Source organism: Aquarana catesbeiana, linkage group LG03, assembly GCF_042186555.1.
Source record: "Aquarana catesbeiana isolate 2022-GZ linkage group LG03, ASM4218655v1, whole genome shotgun sequence".
Lineage (NCBI taxonomy): Eukaryota > Metazoa > Chordata > Amphibia > Anura > Ranidae > Aquarana > Aquarana catesbeiana.
Genome location: NC_133326.1, coordinates 652250197 through 652267662, shown reverse-complemented (window position 1 = coordinate 652267662; position 17466 = coordinate 652250197).

Here is a 17466-nt window from a genome sequence, read left to right as displayed (position 1 = left end):
CCAAGTACCCGGCCACCTAGTGGTAGAAGAGAAAAATGCAACAAGGCCAAACTAATGCCGTGTACACACGGGCCGACTTTTCGTCCGGACTGGTCTGACGGGACGAATCTGTCGGACAATCCGACCGTGTGTGGGCTTCATCGGACCTGCAGCTGACTTTTTCGGGCGAAAATCAGACGGACTTTAGATTTGAAATATGTTTCAAATCTTTCCGACGGACTCGAGTCAGGTCGAAAAATCCACTCGTCTGTATGCTAGTCCAACGGAAGAAAACCAACGCTAGGTCAGCTATTGGCTACTGGCTATCAAATTCCTTATTTTAGTCCGGTCGTACGTTATCACGTACGAATCCATCAGGCTTTGGTGGGATTGTGTGTAGGCAAGTCCGTTTGTTCGAAAGTCCGTCGGAAGTCCGTCAAAAGTCCGTCGAAAGTCCGTCGGAAAGACCGCCGGACCTTTGATGCCGAAAAGTCCACCCGTGTGTACACGGCCTTAGGGAGAAATCAATAGATCTCTATCAATCGACCGAGATAACTACTCCTGGCAAGTAAATGTGTGAGGAGCTCCCTGGCTAAACCCCAGGGTGCTACAAAGGCAATGGAACAAGTTCAGTTAAAGTGCAAGTTTATGCTGTTTCTGCGCTCACAAATTACAGGTGTGCTACACATAATTTTTTTTTTTTTTACAGAAAAAAGGTTTTTATTTTAACAAATAAGCATTACAAAACAGTGCTACACATAATTTAATAGTACAGATATTAAAAGCATGTACTTTTGGGATATGGAAGGTTTTGCAAGAATTTTTTCCAGGCTCTGGTCTCAAGGTTAAAAACTAGTGCTCTAAACACATATGAACGTAGGTTTGACAGTGCCAGTGTAAATGAGGCCCAGCCCTTGGGCATTCACCCTCAGCATCACAGGAGTGAGTGTTCTCTTTCACCTCATCGCTGAGCGCAGTTGCTGTTGCTAATGAGAGAGAGAGCACCTTGAACATTTGTAGGGGTTTGATCAAGGAGAACGCTCATTCCTGTGACACTGTGGGTGAGCGCCCAACAGCTAGAGCGTCCCAGCAGCAGGACAGGATGGGCAGTTACCTGTAGGATGTACCGCACCCCCCTAGGGGCCTAAGATGAACTGGGATCCTACACCCTGCACAGCCAGGCAAACCGAGTCTTCACCAGCACTTCAGAGACAGAGAACAGCCTGTAGCTTTGTTTTTAATTTTTATTAGGGAGTTTCATCTTGGTTAGGGAGGGGAGGTTATGGGATGCCCACTAAACTTCAACAAGTTCAGGGACAGCTTCCTATACATAGTCTATATATATTGTCTCTATGCACAGCCTTCTCTTCTTCAGCCTCCTGCTCACTTAGTTTTTGCTGGCTCACACCTTTAGGGGAGCTGACAGGGCCTGATTGTCAACTCAGTAACAGCCCATCACAGGTAGGAACTCGCAGTCCCTAAACAGTAGCACACTGGAGTGACACAGCTTGCACCTTCTCCTTCACTTCCTTTCCGGGGTCACTGAGCCTAGCACCACATCTTCTGTCAATGCCTACCCACCTGGCTGCATCTGCCCCTTTCACTAGCCCACCAGGCAAACTTCTCACAGTAGTCCTCCAGACAGACTTTCTCACCAGCCCACCCGGCTGACTCTGCAGAAGCTCTCAGAGGGAAGGGATAAAGACTTGGCACAACACGGTATTTAGGGAGAACTGGCTATGTATAGCAGTCTCCCCCTTGCGAGTCCCCAGTAGTGCTGCTCTACTCACACTGTCCTCACACTTGTTCCCATGCCTCCAGAAAGGGTTTCCTCTGTGTGTTGTGGCAGGATCCTTCCAACACCCATGCCCGGACCCAAGGTCAAACCCCCCCCCGACTAGGGTAAGGTGACCAGATTTTTAAAATGAAATCCGGGGACATATTTTTTTTTTTTTTTTACTAGTAATGGCAGCAATCGACGACTCTTTGCCTGTCTCCGCCGCCGCCACCCGCCTCACAGCCTGTCAAGTCTAAAGCCCCATACACACTATCAGATTTTCTGCTGATTTTTTTCCTTCAGATTTACCAAAACCATATAATATGAGGTCAAACCTTAGGAGTTTCAATTTGTATGCAATCAGGTAGGCCCTTGCACTACATGGTTTTGGTAAATCTGAAGACAAAAATCAGCAGAAAATCTGATAGTGTGTATGGGACTTTACTCTTCGGGCCCCGGCTACTACTGGGTGGGGAGTGGAAGAAGGTCACTCCACCAGGGAAGGCAAGGAGATAAGCAGGCAGGCGGCTGGCTGGGACTTGAGCCAAGGCAGAAGAACATGCGAGCGGAGCTGAGTGGGCATGCACCCGAAACTGAAGAAATAGTCCCTCCGCTCCGACCAGCACATGATCATCAGAAAGGGACACAGATAATGGAAAAAATAAACCCCCATAAGCTAGTAGGAGTGGCAGAGGAGGGGGGTGCAATTCAGATTTTTTCTTTTTATTCTGCACGGGCTGTCTTTGAAATTGCCCCAGCCCCTGTTCAAATCCAATCCGGGGACAAAACTGGGGACAGACTTGGTCCGGGGATAGTGTCCTCAATCCGGGGACTGTCCCCAGAAACCGGGGATGTCTGGTCACCCTAGACTAGGGGGTACCCCAGAGGGCCACTGACAGTCTCTACAGCACTTTATCTCCATCTTCCACCCGACTGCCCTTGCTGGCATGGTTCATGCCTATTTGTGAGGTAAACCTACCCCCTGCCAGCCCTTTTACTGGGGATTGGCTCAGGCCCTCATAAATATTACAAACAGTTCCTCCTAACCTCCACCTAATAGCTCTAAAAGTTTTTACAACTTTCTAGAAGTTTCGTACAATAACAGACCTAATCTACAAACCTACACTACTAACTAGCACACACTAGAGGGTGCTACAAGGAGCTACTCAGACAGGCCTTAGGGGTGACCCAAATGGCCTACAGGTATAACTATTTAACCCCAGCACAATATTTCAAAGCTGCATACAGATTATGAAAACCCTGGGGCCCCTTGACTGCATGGTGTACTTTATGGAAAAGGTGAACTAACCCTTTTAAAGAATATATATTGTTGCTGACTGGTAGGTAGAGAACTGTAGTCACATGGCGAGGGTGGCTCAGGCAACCAAAACCCATGATGGCTAAGAGGCCCAGAGCTGTTTCAGCCTGGATTCACACCTGAGTGTTTGCATGTGATTTTGGAGATTTTTTGTGCACGTGTTCTGTTTTCATGTTTGAGTGTTTGATAATAACTCCTTTCCGCTGGCCCTTTAAGATCGGAGTGATGTCATCTCTTTGCGTGGTGTTGACTGGCCTCCCTTTATCACTGTGATTGCCTGACACAGCGATCATGTGATTGGGAGCCAGTCCTACCTACTCCTGATCACAGTCACAGTGCTGGGAGTGCTGATTGGCTCCTGCTGCTGTCAATCAGAGTCAGTGAGCCAATAAGGAGAGAGAGGGGGCGGTGTCAAGCTGCAGCTCCATGTCTGAATGGACACACAGGGCAGGGGAGCGGCTCGGGTGCCCCCATAGTAAGTTGCTTGCTCTGGGGGGCACTCGATAGGAGGGAGGGGCCAGGAGCGCAGGCAGGGGACCCAAGAAGAGGAGGATCTGGGCTGCTTTGTGAAAAACCATTAGGCCCGGTTCACACTGGTGCGATGCCAGACATCGCATGTGATTCACAGCGCACTGCTGTTCACATCACATGTGATGCGATTTCAGCCATACAGATAGTATGGCTGATATCGCACCGCATTCGGTCCAAACATGCACAGGACCCTTTTTTTTGTTCGGACCGGAATCGGATCGCATGGCTGTTCACACCTGTGCAATCCGATTCGTGTCCGAACTGTCAGTTCGCAGTGCGATATGCAAGCTGAACTGGGGGTGTCGTTAACAATGTATTGACACTCCCCAGCGATTCGCATATGGCAGTGTGAACTGCCATGCGAGTCGGTGCGATGTGGGAACCCGCAGTGGATTTGCAGGGTTCTCGCATCGCACCAGTGTGAACCGGGCCTTACACAGAGCAGATAAGTATAACATGTTTGTTATTTTTAAACAACAAAAAAAAAACAGGACGTCAATATCACTTAGTCGCACTGATCTGAATGTATGCCATTGAAAAGAATGGGCTGCGACAGGTCATGTCCAAAGTCACATGACAAGTCGCACAAGCGTGACTGGTGCCTTAACCACTTGCCAACCGCCGCACGCCGATTTACGCTGGCAGAATGGCACGGGCAGGCAAAAGGGCGTACCTGTATGTCCCTTTGAGTTTGCTGCCTAGTAGGCGCGCGCCCACCGCGTGCTGCGGGAGCGTGCCCGCGGGTCCAGCAAACTCGATGTTCGCCAGTGGCCTGCAATTGCGGCGAGGAGAGGCAGAACGGGGAGATGCCTATGTAAACAAGGCATTTCGCTGTTTTGCTTAGCAACATGACAGAGATCTACTGTTCCCTGTCACCGGGAGCAGTGATCTCTGTCATGTTGTAGTGAGCCCATCCCCCCTACAGTTAGAACACACCTAGGGAACACACTTAACTCCTTGATCTCCCCCTAGTGTTTAACCCCTTCCCTGCCAGTGTCATTTATACAGTAATCAGTGGCTATTTGTAGTACAGTGTATCACTGTATAAATGCCAATGGTCCCAAAATAGTGTCAAAAGTGTCCGATCTGTCCGCCATAATGTCGCGGTCCCAATGAAAATCGCAGATCGCCGCCATTACTAGTTAAAAAAATAATTTAATAATAAAAATGCCATAAATCTATCCACTATTTTGTAGACGCTATAACTTTTGCGCAAACCAATCAATATACTCTTATTGAGATTTTTTTACAATAAATATGTGGAAGAATACATATCGGCCTAAACTGAGGAAAAAATGTGTTTTTATATATATTTTTTGGGGGTATTTTATTATAGCAAAAAGTAAAAAAATATTGCTTTTTGTTCAAAATTGTCACTCTTTTTTTGTTTATAGCGCAAAAAGTAAAAACCGCAGAGGTAATCAAATACCACCAAAAGAAATCTCTATTTGTGGGAAAAAAAGGACGTCAATTATGTTCGGGTGCAACGTCGCACGGCCGCGCAATTGTCAGTTAAAACGGCGCAGTGCCTTTCGCAAAAAATGCTCTGGTCAGGAAGGGGGGTAGGGGGGTAAGTCCTTCCGGGGCTAGAGTGGTTAAACTGCTGCACACAGAATCTGGTGTAGCTGTGCATAGTAACCAATCAGTTTCCAGGTTTTAATGTCAATGCTTCATTGAACAAGCTGATTGGTTACTATGCACAGCTGCACTGGATGCTGAGTGCACCAGATATAGTAAAGCTCTGGTTCAATCTGATGCGGCTTTGAAAATGGGCGATTCCAAAGCCGCAGATCAGTGTGATTTGCACTGCTGATTTCCACCTAATCTAAAAATATACAATATTCAGCGCAGAAAAAATAAAACCACAAATGACCTAGGTTGCAAGCTGACACTTAGTTAAATTCATAATAACCCTTCACATGAACAGTAAAAATAATAAAATAGGGGAAGCCATTAGATGTCTCCCAATAATCAATAATAAAAGAGAGGAAGGGGACAAACTAGTGCTCTCTGTATATAATATTTTATTCGACAAATAAAAAAATGGGAAATGTACTCACATAAATTGCACTCCAAAACCGAGTGCAGCTAAACAAGCAAGCATGTAAGGTTGTTTCCAACCTAGAAGATGGCCGCGGGTGACGTCAAACGTGACTCCTCCCCCCTGTCACCCGCGGCCATCTTCTAGGTTGGAAACAACCTTACATGCTTGCTTGTTTAGCTGCACTCGGTTTTGGGATGTTTACATTCCTTGTAATAGGAATAAAAGTGATCCAAATAGTTTTTTACAGTGAAAAAATAGTGAAATAGTGAAAAAATAAATAAAATAAAGTAAAATAAATAAGAAAACGAAAAAAAAAAAAAATTCTTTTTAAAGCGCCCCGTCCCGACGAGCTTGCGCGCAGAATCGAACGCATACGTGAGTAGCGCCCACATTTGAAAACGGTGGTCAAACCACACATGTGAGGTATCGCCGCGACCGGTAGAGCAAGAGCAATAATTATAGCCCTAGACCTCCTCTGTAACTCAAAACCTGCAACCTGTAGAATTTTTTTTAAACGTGGCCTATGGAGATTTTTAAGGGTAAAAGTTTGACGCCATTCCACGAGCGGGCACAATTTTTAAGCGTGACGTGTTGGGTATCAATTTACTCAGCGTAACATTATATTTTACAATATGAAAAAAAAAAAAAAATGGCTAACTTTACTGTTGTCTTATTTTTTTATTCAAAAAAGTGAATTTTTTCCAAAAAAAAGTGCGCTTATAAGACCGCTGCGCAAATACGGTGCGAAAAAAAGTATTGCATTGACCGCCATTTTATTCTCTAGGGTGTTAGAAAAAAAAAAAACAATATATAATGTTTGGGGGTTCCAAGTAATTTTCTAGCAAAAAAACTGTTTTAAACATGTAAACACCTAAAATCCAAAACGAGGCTGGTCCTTAAAGGGGGGTTCTGGCCGTTTTTGTTTTTTTTTTTAAAGTCAGCAGCTACAAACACTGTAGCTGCTGACTTTTAATAAGGACACTTACCTGTCCAGCGAGCCTGTGATGTCGCCCCCCCCCCGGAGCCGATCCTCCATCCTAACTAAGGGAATCAGGCAGTGGAGCCTTGCGGCTTCACTGCAACTTTCCTACTGCGCATGCGCGAGCGGCGCGGCGCTCTGTGAATGGCCCCGTTGTTTCCTGGGGGACACACACATGTCCCAGAAGGCAACGGGGCCGCTCACCTTAGGAGAAGGAAGTGCCGCGGAATAGGAAGAGGCAGATTAGGAAGACTGCCTAGCAACAGGGCTTTCAGGTAAGTTAAAAAAAAAAAATTTTCTCAAATGTTTTTTTTTATTTTTTTTATGAATTTTAATGCCATTTCCTTTTTTAGGGTGGACCTCCACTTTAAGTGGGTAAACATCCCGTGTAATAGGAAAAAAAAAAAAGCATGACAGGACCTCTTAAATATGAGATCTGGGGTCAAAAAGACCTCAGATATCATATTTACACTGAAATGCAATAAAAAGAAAAGAAAAATATTTTTGTCAATTAAAAAAAAAAAAATGTCTCTTTAAGAGCTATGGGCGGAAGTGACGTTTTGATGTCGCTTCCACCCTGCAATGTTATGGAGACGGGTGGGGGCCATCTTCCCCTCACTCATCTCCATACCTAACACCGGGAAGGATCCGATCGGCTCCGGTAAGCGGCGGAGGGCACCAGAGCGTGGCGGAGGGGGGGGCCCCTCTCCCGCCGCTGATAAAAGTGATCTTGTGGCGATTCCGCTGCGGAGACCACTCTTATCGGAAACTGGACGAAGAAGAGGATCCCGTGGTTTTGGCAGGTAGCTGATGCCATAACAACGATATTCCGCTTCAAAATAATGACGTATATCGGCGTGCGGCGGTCCGGAAGTGGTTAACGCCTGAATTACGCCTCCAATGTGAAAGGGGTCTTATTCTAGCCTTACCTGTAGCTATCAGTGGTAGAACGAGGTTTACAAACACTGTAACCAGAGGCTGGCTTCACACTGGTGCGATGCGGGGAAAACCCTGTGAATGATCCAGTGCGGGTTCCCAACTCGAATTCATCGGCGATTCACACTGCACTATGCCAACCGCTTGCGGGTGTCCATACAAAAGTTAATGTCGCTCCACAGATCAGTGCGAACTGCGAATTCGGAACAGGAATCGGAACGTATTGGGTCCGAACACCCATGCGATCCGATTCCTGGTGCGGTCCAAAAAAAAAAAAGGGTCCTGCGCCAATTTCTGGTGCGAATGCAATGCGAATTCAGCCCTACAAACTGTGGGGCTGAGTTTGCATGGCACAGACATCGCATGAGATGTGCACAGCGGTGCGGGTGCGAATCACATGCGACGTCTGACATACGCTATAGTGTGATATCCTCATGTGTATTGTACATGTTTGCAGGGCGGCCCTCCGTTCATCATTCTGCCCACCAAAGAGGGGGGGTCAATTTTTGCTGCTGAGGTTACAACACTTGTACAACTTCCCCTCCCCCACTGTGATGGATTTAGTGGAGGGGGGGCGCAAAAGTGCAACTCAACCACCTATATTTACCGTCCCCCTGGAAATGGGGTGTCGCCAAGTTCTGGCAGCTGATTGGATTAGTAAATCGGTTGGGATGAGGGTGACGCCCCCCCTTAGCTGATCTCTACATATCACAGATGGCACAGGACATCACAGGAAGTGAGGGGAATCCCCTATATAAGGCAGGTGCCCCCAATGGGAGATTTCCCCTCACTTCCTGTTCTGGTGACAACTGAGAATTTTTGAGTTTCCATAAAAAAGGAAGTAGATTTTCCACAAAAGGGGGGGGCGAATGATGATAAAAAGGAGTGGGCGGAGCTTCAAGCCGCCACTGAAGCCTACGTGTAGGCGGGGCTCAACTCACAGGAGGCATACCAGCCTAGGGGTGGTGGGCGGGAACTACTTTAACTTGCAGAAGGCACGGAAGTCTGAGTTGGTGGGCGGAGCTAAACGAGTTCACAGACTGCTTTGCACAGCCTACGTGTAGGCGGAGTTTCCAGAAGATAGCGATGAAGGAATAGGGGTATGAGTGTTGGGCGGAGCTACACTAATCCGATGCAAGCATTGGAGTATATGCGTGTTGGGCAGAGCTACACTAACCCGCCGAAGGCATTGGACTCTGCCTGGTGGGCGGAGCTTACTCTAATCCACATCAGGGATTTGGAGTCTGCGTGGTGGGCGGAGTTTACACAGCCAGGGGTGGAAAAACGTCGTCTGCTAGCCAATTGACAGTGAGAGTACGACAGCAGGTGGCGAGAGCGACCAATAAGGGAATTATTAGGCCAGAATAGACAGGGCGTGCGGCCAATAGCAGTAGAGATTTTGAATAGCATCCCCAAGAAGGCGGATCACTGATGGTGGCGGGCATGTGAGGATAACATGGGAGCGATGTAAATCCATGGAATTCACTAATAGAAACTGAAACTAGAAAAGCTACAATTTCTGGGGAAATTGTGAAAAGTGTTCTTGCCTCTACAACTGGAGTGGGCGGAGTAACTGGGTGGAGTGGCTTGAGTAACTATTTTAAAAAGTATCAATAGTAGTAAAAAAGTTGAAGAAGTCCCATAATTAGCTGAAAGAGCTGAACATTTTTTTCAAAAATGATTTTTTTTTTTTCAAAAATGATTTTTTTTTTTTTTTTCAAAAATGATTTTTTTTTTTTTTTTCAAAGATATATATTTTTTTTATTAGGCGGTCATGTTTTTTCTGATCATGGGGTGGTCATAATGTTTTGACTGATCATGGGGTTGTCAGCTTTTGTCACCTCCCACTCTAGTTTTGAACATTTCGCCATTCATTCCTATGGGACCAATTTCGCCGCAAAAACGACGATATTCCGTGAACCATTCGGCGAATGTGTAAAAACTGTGGGAGGAGTTAGGGTGGTAAATTATCAGCATTATCAAGCATCGCAGATGAAGGTATGGCCACATGCATTTGGGGGGTTTCAGCATCTTGTGTTTACAACCACTGTTTCCTAGCAACGCTCATGTACTGTTTATGCTTCACACGCACTGCTCAATACACAACACAATGTAATTTCTACACAATACAATTCCTATCAAAACTTCCCCATCATATTGCCACCATTAAAACTGCCCCATCAGAATTGCCCTATCAAAACTGCCCCATCATATTCCTCTATTATAAATCAGTACATGGTGTGTCTGTCCCCTCGTTCCACAAAGTAATAGCACACCAATTAAATGACATTGAGGCCGGATTCACACTGGTATTTTTCAGCTTTTCACAAAGTTCCACAAGGTAATAGGACACCAATTAAATGACATTGAACATTTCGCAATTCATTCCTATGGGACCAATATTGCCGCAAAAAACTACGATATTTCGTGGACCATTCGGCGAAATATTCCACAAAGTAATAACACACCAATCGGGAACAATCCGCTCGTTTCGGTATATTACTTGTCTCTGTAGTGTAAAAACTGTGGGAGGAGTCTACAAGCATTATCAAGTCTAGCAGATGAAGTCACATGCATTTGGGATGTCTCAGCATCTTGTGTTTACAACCACTGTTTCCTAGCAACGCTCATGCCCTGTTTATGCTTCCCAAATACTACTTTATCAAAACTGCCCCATCAGAATTGCCCTATCAAAACTGCCCCATCATATTCCTCTATTATAAATCAGTACATGGTGTGTCTGTCCCTTCCCCCGGGCTCTGTAATCAGAGCTGAGATGCTCCAGCCACCTCCCCCCCTGTGTATAACAGAAGCTTTGGTAACCATGGCAACAAAACAAACACTAACAGTACACTCTGATTAATGGCTAAAATTTTCTGAAATGACCTCTAAACAAATGGCCGTATTTTAAAAACTATACATCCTACAGCGAAGATCTTTATATTGTGAGAATCACAAGACCCAGACCTAGATTTTGATACATAGTATGTCTCTGAAATATTAAAAATGAAGGCACGGTCGCAGTTTAGAAATTGCCCTTCAAATTTGAAGGGGCTAGAGTGTAGTTTCAATGAATGTCAATGGACGGTGTGAGTTGCAAACAAATGGTCATATTGTGAAAACTATCAGGACTATGGCTTAGCCGTGGACATGTTTAGTGGCAGCAGGGATAGCTGAACGTTTTGATATAAGATTTGTGTAGGTGGGCTTGAAAATGAGGGAGTGGCGGCAGTTTAGAAATCATGTTCTGATTTTTCAGCTTTTGTCATCTCCCACTCTAGTTTCCCCATTCATTCCTATGGGACCAATTTCGCCGCAAAAACGACGATATTTCGTGAACCATTCGGCGAAACGTTCCACAACGTAATAGCACACCATTCGGGAACAATCCACACGTTTCGGTATATTACTTGTCTATGTAGTGTAAAAACTGTGGGAGGAGTTAGGGTGGTAAATTTGGCTATAATAATAATAAGAATAATATATATGTGAGATAACAATAAGTGGTCTTGCTATGCAAGAACACTTAATAAAACCAAATATAGAATACTGGGATAATTATTAATTAGCAGAATGATGATGGGAATAATTACTTTGCTTTTGCATTTATAATTAAAACTGGTGATGGGACACAAGTGTTTGTCAGTTACATCAGGCAGCCAATGAGATCTAGGCATTCCTCCCACACACCTGATTCATGTCTCCTGCTGCCCAACTGCCAGTTGAAGGAGTGAGCTGAGATTATATTTAAATAATAAAAATGTATCCAGTATAGAATTCTCTCCATTTTATTACATTATAATTGAATGAAATCCTACATACCTTCTGCGTGTCTCTGTCTGGGTTTTAGGTGAATGCAGACAGTGTTTAGAACTGCCCTGAACCCCCGCCTGATAGCCTTACACACCCCCCTACGAGGGGCTTTGGGCTGTGCGGGGGGCTGGTTTTCCGCTGTTAAGGTTGCAACCATTTTTGATTGCATAATTGGGTCTCCTTTGATGATAAACAGAAGATCCGCTGACTTTATCGCACTTCTCTCGCTATGAAAACGCGCTATTATAAAATAATAAGCAACGTGTCTCAGAGCAACAGAACTCACGTCCTTTCCACACAAGAGAAATTCTGAGAGTGAGCCCAGCTCCTGCCAGAGCTCCTTATATCAGGACTCTCCCACTGTGACATCATCAAGTCACATGTGACATGACCATATATGGGCATGTCACATGTGACATGCCCATATATGGGCATGTCACATGACCTTTTTCTAACTGACAAAGAATTCAAATTTGTAAACATGTTAACCCTTCGCTGCCCAGGACAATTTTGACATTTCTCACACACTTGTTAAAATGAACATATTTTTTAGCTAGAAAAATGGCTTATAATAGCCAAACATGATATATTTTCTGAAAGCAGCGACCCTGGAGAATTAAATGGTGGTTGTTGCCATATTTTATGTCACACGATATTCACGCATCTGTTTATTAAATGCAGATTTTCAGGGAAAAAATACACTTGAATGCATTTTTTTTTTAAAGTAATTTTTTTTCTCAAAAATAATTTTTTTTTTTCGAAATAATTTTTTTTTTTAAGTAATTTTTTTTTCAAAAATATTTTTTTTTTTTTCAAAAATAATTTTTTTTTTCGAAATTATTTTTTTTTTTAAAGTAATTTTTTTTTTCAAAAATATTTTTTTTTTTTCAAAAATAATTTTTTTTTTTTTCAAAAATAATTTTTTTTTTTTCAAAAATAATTTTTTTTTTCAAAAATATTTTTTTTTTCAAAAATAATTTTTTTTTTTCAAAAATATTTTTTTTTTTTTCAAAAATATATATTTTTTTTTTCAAAAATATTTTTTTTTTTTTCATGGGGCGGTCATAATGTTTCAGCTGATCATGGGGTTGTCAGCTTTTGTCACCTCCCGCTCTAGTTTTGAACATTTCACCATTCATTCCTATGGGACCAATTTCACCGCAAAAACGACGATATTTCGTCAACCATTCGGCGAAACGTTCCACAAAGTAATAGCACACCAATTAAATGTCTATGTTAATCAGAAGGCAGCGTGGCTGAGCGGTCTAAGGCGCTGGAGTAAGAGCTCCAGTCTCTGCGGAGTCATGGGTTCAAATCCCATAGCGGTCTAAGGCGCTGGAGAAAGCGGTCTAAGGCGCTGGAGAAAGCTCCAGTCTCTGCGGAGTCGTGGGTTCAAATCCCATAGCGGTCTAAGGCGCTGGAGAAAGCGGTCTAAGGCGCTGGAGAAAGCTCCAGTCTCTGCGGAGTCGTGGGTTCAAATCCCACCGCTGCCTGGATTCTTTTTGCTTTGTCATTAAAGAGGAATTGCAGTCTGCTCACATAATAATTTGTAATTAAAACATCTTTGCCATTCTGAAGCTTCCCTCCAACCACTTTGCATATTATTTTATATATACTGTACTTGCCAAATACCCTGCAGAATCCTCCCTCCACGGAGTCTGGCTGCAACCATTTTAACTGTGGGCAGCTGAAGCTGCTGCCTGGATTTACACAGAGGCACACCTCCAGCTCTGCAGCTCTCATTGGCCCTCTTATGAATCCCCCCCCCCCCTTCCTGGCAAACTCTCCAGAGAGAGAAAGCTGTGCATGATGTCATAAGCCAAGGCTAGAAACAGCAAGTGGGCTGTATAAGGTATTTGGTGGCAGAATAAAAGAATAGGATTGTTTGCCCCCCCCCCCCCCCCAAAAAAAAAGTACCACCAACCGCCACTGGTGTCAGGAAAGGTAGGCTGTGATTGGTGATGGGGGGAGCATGTCAGGAACAGCAGGCTGTGATTGGCTGGGGGGGGGGGGGCAGGGAGTGTGTCAGGAAAGGTAGGCTGTGATTAGTGGTGGGGAAGTGTGGGTGTGCCAGAAAAAAAGGCAGGCTCTAATTGGCGGTAAGCGTATTGGGAAAGACAGGGTGTGTGTAGAAAAAACAGACTACAGTGATATAGTCTTCTAACTCTAACTTAGAAATACTAATACACAAACTGACCACACCAATATGGATCTGCTTCCATGCTTAAAGCAGAGAAGATTGACTGACAGGATCGCCATGTACTGTACGAAAGAAGAAAGAAAGATACAACAGGGTCCAGTTTCACACACCAACATATAATGAAAGACATATTTAACATAGACTTTAGGGCACACAGCCACAATATATGATCCACTTTTCTGGTAAAATATAAAAGATGAGGTTGTGTCGAGTAAATAGATACCCAACATGTCAAGCCTTAAACTGATGCACACCACTGAAATGACAACAAGCTTCAGTACCCAAATTTGTCCGTAGGTGACATTTTTAAAAACAGTTTAGAGTTGAATGGTGGCCCTAAGTTTAAACGTCACACATTATGGCCTCTGATGCAGCCGGTCAGCGGGGGCAAAACTGGTCAGGCTGAATTTTAATTTTCTATGCCCCTTCTTTTCCCAAGGGAGCAACTGATCAGGGACTGATAGGTATTTTTTGAACATTTTGCTGCCATAATGCCTTTGGAAAATCGATGGTCATCTTACTTGGCTTGAAATGATGGATACTCGGGACATGCGTTTTCCTTATAGAGAGTGCAGATAGAACTTTTGGCTGCTGACCAAATGATTTGCCGCTGTGAAAGGGAGACTTCCCCAAGAGCTTGCTCCCATTTGATCATATAGCTATGTTTGCCCCGAGTATCTATATTATGCGAGTTTAATATTTTATATACAGTATATCCTCACTAACAACACTGTCCTAACAGAAGGGCCTTGCACTGTATCACCAGCAACGTTGGAGCTCATAGAACAGAGATTCCTGGCTGCAGCAAAGCGATGATGAACAATGCAAGATAATAACTCCCATTTGATAGCAATACTATTTGTAATCCAAGAGAATGTTGCAGGTGTTCTGTGCTGAAAGTGTAGTACTTGGCAAACAATGGAATCCGTGGGCCTGAAGCCCCCTCACCAATCCTGATAGTCTTCAGAGTCACCCGGTGGAACCAACAAACGATTCTTCCTCTTTCAGGTGGACCGGGACACAGGGATCCGTCTGTGGACTGTTTCCGCGGTATTCAGCGCTGCTGCAGAGCGTCCTTCTGACAGCTGGAACTCACTGGGGCTGAAGCGGTGGACTATAGATCGCGTACTAGGCCGCAATCCTCCAAATCCGCATGGGCCTGATCCTCAGATCCCCATATAGTCTCTCCCACAATTCCTCTGCGAGCAGACAGTCTCTTGGGAGATGAGGTTCACAGTCAATACTGCGAAATCAGCAATGCCTGTTAAGGGAACTACTTCTCCCACAATGCTTTTCTCAGTGCTTTAGTTGATGATGCCACTGATGAAAATCCAGCACTAAGCGGGCTAAAATAGTAACAGACAGTCTGCAAAGTCAGATAACTGTAGTCCACTCCCGGCTACATACAGTCAGGTCCATAAATATTGGGACATCGATACAATTCTAATCTTTTTGGCTCTATACACCACCACAATGGATTTGAAATGAAACAAACAAGATGTGCTTTAACTGCAGACTTTCAGCTTTAATTTGAGGCTATTTACATCCAAATCAGGTGAACGGTGTAGGAATTACAACAGTCTGTATATGTGCCTCCCACTTTTTAAGGGACCTGACTGTATGTAAGCCTTGTTCTTTTCTCCAATAAAATTTTGAACAAGAAAATTTGACGGGCAGAGACTACAAAGTCTAGGTTGCTCATAGGCAGTTTATATTCACACTTTTAAAGTTCAGGAAGGTTTCCACAAGCAACACTTATATAGCACCTGGTTTTTAGGCAGGGTTGCTCCTCACAAATTTACTTGCCAGGAGTAGTTATCCTGGTTGATTGCTAGAGATCTATTGATTTCTCCCTAAGTTTGGCCTTGTTGCACTTTTCTCTTCTACCACTAGGTCAGGTTATGGGTATATGGGGGATCTCAGCCAATATGGGCAAGGGTTTTCTTGAAACCCTTGGCCTGCTGGGAGAGCCTATATACTCAGGTGATCTGTGGACGGCTGTCTGGGTGGACTTGTGTTGTACTGCCCGGGCTACTAGGCCGGAAATTGGGCACATCTGGCTGCTGGGCTGTCTGAGGGCCTATCCAGAAGCAAGAGAGCATCGCAGGGTTGGAACTGCGGTTTGCAGTCCAACCAAAAGTGACGGTTCTGCCGGCCGGAGAACCTGTCGTGGCCGGAGATAGAGGGGAAGCTGTCACCACTAAGGGTCTATCCGCCTTATTACCAGGGACCACAGTGAGTAACTGAAGCAAGTACCGAAGCAGAATTCTCAGCAACCGGGGTCGGTGAAGAATCTGGAAACTTCAGTGGGAATCAAGTCAGGGACCCAGCCAGCAGAGGTAACGCTTGCAGAGCAGCCTTGTGTGTCAAGCTAGGGACCGAGCAGGCCAGTGTCGGTGAAGCTTGAGAGGTATCTAGAGTATTAAGCTAGGGACCCAGCAGAGAAAAGGGGGCGATGCTTGAGGAAGATACCACCGTGAAGATTGACGGAGCTCAAGGGATTCAATGGCAGTGAATCAGTGGGTCTAGTGAGAGACCAGGAGCTCAGTGTGCTGAAGAACTACAAGGAGTGATTGTAGTGAAAGTGAAGGAACTGTTAAGCCTTGTGTTTGGAACTGTTAAAGACTGTTGCCATAGGAGGCAGCATTCCTACACATGCAGATGTGGCATCTTGCTGGATGCCTTTCCCTGCATGGCTGTCTTATTGAAGTCTCAGAGTCTGCCAATTAATCTTGCAACTACCTAAGGTTGTCCTGGCCCTAACCCTCTCTCCCCCAAAAAGGTTTGTTAAGAGAAATAAACTTCCTTTTGCATCCAAGAAGTGTCTGGCGCCCAATAACGTAACTACTCTACACCCACCATGCCTCACAACCCACTACATACAGAAGGATGTCAGCTATCCCTAGCCCTGGAGGTTCTCATTAGATCAAAGGAGGCCTGGGACCTTGCTACACTTAGTACAAAATTTTGGAAAAATTCCTGCAATTTTCAACCTCAAGCTCCTGGGACGGCCCCCCACCCCACTCCATATTCAGTGCAAATTCTAGAATTTCTACAAGCTGGTTTCGATAAAGGTGCAGCAAAATCTCTGGCCTTGTCCAGTCTAATGAGAACTTTCCAAGCCAAAGATAGCTGACATCCTTCTGTATGTGGTGGGTTGTGAGGCAGAGTGGGTGCAAGGTGGACAAAGTTATTGGGCGTCAGACACTTCTTGGATGTAAAAGAGGTTTTATTTCTCTTAACAGTCCTTTTTGTATTTTTGGGGGAAAGAGGGTTAGGGCCAGGACACCCTTCAATTTGCAGACTCCGAGACTTCAATAGGAAGACAGCCGTGCAGGGAAAGCCCCCAGCAAGGAGCCACATCTGCACATGCAGGAATGCTGTCTCTCCTATGGCAACAGTCTTTAACAGTTCCTAACTCAAACATAACAGTTCCTTCAGCTTCACTGCAACTGCTTCTTGTAGTTCTTCAACTCTGAGCTCCCGGTCTCTCACTAGACCCACTGATTCACTGACTCTGAATCCCTTGAGCTCCTTCAATCTTTGCGGTGGTATCTCCCTCAAGTGTCACCAATGCTTCCCTGCTGGGTCCCTAGCTTGGCACTCCTGATACTTCTCAAGCTTCACCCCTGCTAACCGGCGAGGTCCCTGGCTTGACTCACGAGGCTGCTCTGAAAGCATCTCCTCCACGGGTTGGGTCCCTGACTTGAGTACCGCCTGAAGTTTCCCGATTCTCCACCATGCCCTTTCGGTGAGAATGTGGTTCTAGTACTTGCTTCAGTTACTCACTGTGGTCCCTGGTAAAGGTGGTTGGTCCCTTAGTGGCGGCAGCTCCCCTTCTACCTCCTACCACGACAGGTTCTCCGGCTGGCAAAACCGTCACTTTTGG